Below are 6,067 nucleotides of genomic sequence, written 5' to 3'. Positions count from 1 at the left end.
ATATCACTAGATCCTGATGTCAGCGTAATATAAAAGTACATAACGATTGATGTGTAACTTAGCATAACTTACTAGCTAGCCGCTAGCTGCTAACTGCCGCCTCGTTAATATAAATCCAGTACCATGCTGTCATGAACGCGTGGTGCTGTTACGTGTATGCAAATTCACGTGCTTAATGTGAACGAGCCTTTTGGGCGGCGTGGTTAAAGTTGCGCATGCTCTATGAGTGCACATACGGGTACTTCTCAGGCATGCCGGGTAATCTGTGGTGTTTCGCTCTCAAAAGTTGGGCCATTTTGTCTTCATGCGCTAATGAGCAACTCTCATAGGAATGAATGAGGCCCGCCTCCCACGCTGTATCCAGTTCTTATTATAAATCCATGGTCGTTTCCCATCAAGTATTTCGCTTCCGCAGCCCGTGGAGAGGAAGGCCCAATCCCAAACCACTCCCTCGACCCTACCCCTCCGTGACGGAGTGAACTCCGTCTGTAGCCACACTCGCAGCTCAACGAGGCTCCCTCCTGTAAGATGGAGGGAGTAAATACAGCAGCAAGCTTTGGGACGGCCTCCCCTCTCTCCGGCAGAAACAGGAAATGCCGTAACTGTATGTAACAACGGTTTCAAATCAGCATCTCTTAGACAAAAAGTTTAAATGAATAACTCAAATAAAACTCCAAACATCTTTCATTGTGTTTCAAAGCTCTTTTAGTTGTAAACCTGATCTTTATGCTTCTTAGTTTTTGCAACGGTCTGTAAATATACACAACTTTATAATAAAATGCACACATTTACCTTTTTCTAGACTAAACACAGGTTTGATCCCAAGTTAAAAACATATGAGGTTGTCATGAGGTTGTTAACATCGCAGTTTATCAGTGGATGTTTGCTGGAACTACTTTTTAACAGCTTGTTTGCTGACGGACACACACAGCGAGACTCCGGTCAGGTAGAGACCGGTCTCAAGCATGGATGTATAATAAGAACTGGATACAGCGTGGGAGGCGGGGCCTCATTCATTCCTATGAGAGTTGCTCAATGCGCAGTGCCGTTTGGGGCTTTAAGGGCACTACCGTCACGCACATGCGCAGTGCCGGCTGGGGTCGTGAAGGCTCCACCGTCACGCGCATGCACAGTGCCGGCTAGAGCCGTAAAGGACAGCCCGCCAATTCTTCCCCTTTTGAGAGCAGCTACGGCATCTCTCAAGAGGCGGATTATTGACGGGTCCGTGAAGCCACCGCCACGCGCATGCGCAGTGCCGGCTGGGGCTTTAAGGGCACCACCGCCACGCACATGCGCAGTGCCGGCTGGGGTCGTGAAGGCTCCACCGTCTCGCACATGCGCAGTGCCGGCTAGACCTGTAAGGGCACCACCGGCACGCGCAGGCGCAGTGCCGACTGGAGCTGTGAAGGCACCACCGTCACACGCATGCGCAGTGCCGGCTGGAGCCGTAAGCGTGACATCTCAGCTGGCTCTAAGGAGCATACAGCAGGAGATACTCACGACATCTGCCTGGGCTTCTCAAAACAGTTATACTTTATCTGTTTTCACAAACCCAGAGAGAGTCAACCCATATTCTGGAGAGAGAGGTTCTCTCTCTCCTAGAAAGAAGGGTTTTATCTATAATGTGGAGTCAGATTACGGGGAAAAATGTCCTCGTAAAGCACCCACTCAACATGGGCCTCATAATAAAACTAAACCCCACGCGCCACGGCGTGCGGAGAGTTTTGGTTATTATGTAATGCGTAGTGGCACTACACCCGACTTTTCTAGTGCGGGACGTGCCTACGGGTGCTGTCCTTTCACGGAAGGTGGTCACCACGGACGCATGTCAGACAGGCTGATAGGGTATTTACGAAGGTCGCCCGGTGAGAGGTCCCTAGAGCAGAGACCTCCAGCGGGCACACGTAAACTACCCGGAGCTTTTAGCGGTGTTCCCCACCCTAAAACGCTTCCTGCCTTCTCTCAGAGGACACCATGTCCTCGTGAGGACAGACAACACGATATCGTGTATGATCCGCCAGGGGAGGTTGCGTTGTCTCCAGTCACACACACTGGCACACAAACTGATCCCTTGGAGCGGCAGACGTCTCCTCTCTCTGAGAGCGACACAGGTACCGGGAGTGATGCACCTCGGGACAGAATTACTGTCCAGAGGTGCACCACTCTATGCAGACTGGACTCCTCATCCAAGGATCGTGAGTCCGCTGTGGGTGCGTCGAAGAGATGCCTCTGATCTGGGCTTACTTGTTGTGTGGTAACCGAGGCTAACAGTGGGAGCCCAGTCTACCGACTCAACGTCACTCAAAGCGGGCACCCTAAAAAGTCCCAACAAAGTCCATATTAGACTACAGGTAACTTAAACATGATCAGTAATACTAAGTAAATAAGCATTTAACCACAACCCAATAATACATAAACAAAGCCACACAAACCAAGTTAGCTAATACCTCTGATGAAGTGGTCGCTGCAGACACGTGCATTAGACGACTCTGCTCCTCCCGACCGCAGATGTAGGTTTGAAAGCCATTTTTTCCGGCGTTCTTCGGTTAGCTTCTTAAATTGCTCAGTTTTATGGACGACAACCTTCGGCACTCGGTAAAACCTCTTGTTTTTCTCTCGGCCGGATCGATTGGAACAACCGTAAACTACACAACACACCGGCATTTTCACAATGGTAACAGCAGCTAGATCCTCTGTAGAAAATTACTTCCTGACCTCCAATGGAATTTCGCGCCAAAGGAACGCAGCGGTGTGACGTCAAGTGAAACCAAGCTATTGGCCAGCAGCGCGGGTGAGTCATCTAGTGTTTATATATATCTATGGTGACCATTGTCGTATAATAAGAACAGTGCCGTGTCTCAATTCAGGGGTTGCATACTTCGAAGGGTGCATTCGTAGACCGCTTACGTCACTTCCGCCAAAAGAAGTCTGTCCCAATTTTAAAAAAAGACGAGACTCCTCCGAATGCAGCCTACTTTTCCCCAATTTGAAGGATATATCTGATGTACACTCCGCGGCCTACCATATCCCAGGGTGCAATGCGCGCAGGGAAGAGATAGGCCCATTCCCAAACCGCCCCCTACACGCTACCCCTCCACCCTACCCCTACACCCTACCCCTACACCCTACCCCTCCGTTTGCGCGTTCACGCGGAGGGTCCGCCATATTGAGGGCTGTTCCAAAGCAACGAGTGTGGAACGGTGTGGTGGGGGAGTGCGCAATCAAGCCCTCAAACAGCGAGTCTGCAGCGGTGCTGACTTGAGACCGGTCTCTACCTGACCGGAGTCACGCTGTGTGTGTCCGTCAGGAAACACGCTGTTTACAAGTAGTTCCAGCAAACATCCACTGATAAACTGCAATGTTAAAACCACCTCATGATAACCTCATATGTTTTTAACTTAGGATCATACCTGTGTTTAGTCTAGAAAAAGGTAAATGTGTGCATTTTATTATAAAGTTGTGTATATTTACAGACCGTTGCAAAAACTAAGAAGCTTTTAAACATCAGGTTTAAAACTAAAAGAGATTTGAAACACAATGAAAGAGTGTTTGGAGTTTTATTTGAGTTATTCATTTAAACTTTTTGTCTAAGAGATGCTGATTTGAAACGGTTTGTCACGGATGAGTGAAGGAAGCAGGACCCAAATGCAGATAACTTTTGAGAAACCCTTTATTCCAAGGATAAAGGATAAATGACAAATACAGAACAGAACACTCTCCGGTGAACTCCGTCACCAACAAACAATGACCCAACACTGAACACAGACAGAGACAAGACTAAATACAAGAAGGGGTAATCATGACAACGAGAAACAGCCGGGCAGGGGAGGAGAAACACAAGGACAACAGGTGAACACAATCGGGTAATCAGGGAGGGAAACAGACAGAAAGCAGACAGGCAGGAAACGGGGGTGAACACTTAACACAATAAGACAGGAAACCCAAAGACAAGAAAAACACCAACACAGACAAAACTACAAGCGTGACATAACATGTGAATTGTGACACGGTTGTTACATACAGTTACGGCATTTCCTGTTTCTGCCGGAGAGAGGGGAGGCCGTCCCAAAGCTTGCTGCTGTATTTACTCCCTCTATTGCGGCTTTCACACCAGCGCTTTTCAGTTTCTAGCTCCGAGCGGGAGCTTTTCTGGTTCAGCTCCGGTTTCCCTTTTCAGCTCCCGCTCTGTTCACACCACCCACTGGCGCCCCAGAGCTGCCCTTGCTGCGTCATGACGTCACCGTTTACATCGCTGATTTGCTCCCCAACGGCAGCTCACAACAACAACAACTGCGTTGGGTCGATGATCGTGTTGCTTTTAATCACACGAAGCCAGAATAAATTGAATAACGACTTCTCCAACCTTATACTTTGCTCCAGAGTGCCGTGGTTCATTGTTTATTAATGTGTTTCTGCAGCATTTACCGACCGCTGCAGTGCTGGCTGCTCTTCCACAGAGTGTATTCTCCCGTTAGCTCCCGGTTAGCTCACACTGCAGCGGCCGCTCTAAAGTATTCACTGTCCGACTCACACAAGCAGCTGATGCATATCCCCAGTTCCCTTAGCCTAAGTGAATGTGTGTCAGTCTGAATTGACACTGTTTGGTATCACAACGCTGTTATGAAAGTTTCTCTGGTATAAAACGGGTGATGTTGGCATAGCAACCGAAGCTAAACTGACTACTTGCATCCGATAGCTGCAATAATACAAAACAACACGTCTGCCTCTCTCCACAATGATCGATAACAGCGAACGGATGGTCAAAGTAAGGTACAAATAAACAGAATCACACGAAGCCTGGTTAGTGCTGCCTGACTTTATAAAGTGTGTTTATAGGCACTACTGCTTGTAGGCAGGCTGACAGTCGACCCATGGGAGGTGGGTTTAGTTTCCTGCACGCCTCGACGTAAGAGAGACGTAAGCGACGTCGCCTCTTAGCTCCAAAGCTCTTGCCTCTGGACCGACAATTTTTTGGAGCTGGAAATGAAGCGGATTCCGGAGCTAAGAGCCGACGCCGCTGCGGTGTGAACAGGAAAACCCGGCGCTTTTCAGGCTCTAGCTCCGAGCCGGAGCTGAAATGCGCTGGTGTGAAAGGGGCATATCTGACAGGAGGGAGCCTCGTTGAGCTGCGAGTGTGGCTACAGACGGAGTTCACTCCGTCACGGAGGGGTAGGGTCGAGGGAGTGGTTTGGGATTGGGCCGGAGTTTTTTTCAAATGAAATGGCTTCCGGTCTCCCCAGCAGAGAGGATTTAAAAGCAGCAGCGAGCGGAGGAATCACTAATAAATGTGAGTATTGGGTTTTAACTTACTTTAAATTAACTAACGTCACACACGTCAAACCCAAGGGGCATTAAAGCATACATTTTCGTTAAATAATACGGATACATATGTGACGCTAACTAGCACTTGTTTTTTATTCAATTCAGAAGTTTACTAAAGTCATACAGAGATATTGGCTCTGTTCTAGATAAGTTATACTTTATATTACATACATAGACCAAAGTGAAAACATTTAGACCGATATAGCCTACAGTACGGTGGGATTTATAAAACGCTACCCTGACGTGTAGCTGCTGTTAGCTTTATTTATTTCTCTGACATGTTCCAATGTGTTACTGTTTATTAAACTTTGGGACAACATTATAACCTTTTTATTCAGCTCATGCTGCTTTGAGGTAGAGCAAAAAAAAGCCTATTTTAAATATTTCCACCAGATTTGATCATCTTTTATTTAGGTTAAAGTGTATTTAATGTATACTGATCCCATAATAATAATAATAATAAGACAATCACAAATAGACAGCAGCCTTTTGCTTAATCTTAGTTTGTGCCGTGCTGTCAAAGGGATGCAGGTGTGACTGTCATTTCATCTCTTTAGTTTTAAAAAAACCAGAACAGTACATCATTTTTAAATGATCCTTTAGGGATTGTTTGTCTGAAATGCTGAGTTACATTTTGCAATAATACTTCTGCAACCCTGTGTCTAATATGATTAATTCACTTTTTTATTTTTCTCGTTTTTCTCTGTAATTAGGAAAATTCTGGAGAAATGGATCTGCTGGAGAA

The sequence above is a fragment of the Pseudochaenichthys georgianus genome, chromosome 15, assembly GCF_902827115.2.
Source record: "Pseudochaenichthys georgianus chromosome 15, fPseGeo1.2, whole genome shotgun sequence".
NCBI classification, from domain to species: domain Eukaryota; kingdom Metazoa; phylum Chordata; class Actinopteri; order Perciformes; family Channichthyidae; genus Pseudochaenichthys; species Pseudochaenichthys georgianus.
This window is presented reverse-complemented; position numbering follows the sequence as displayed.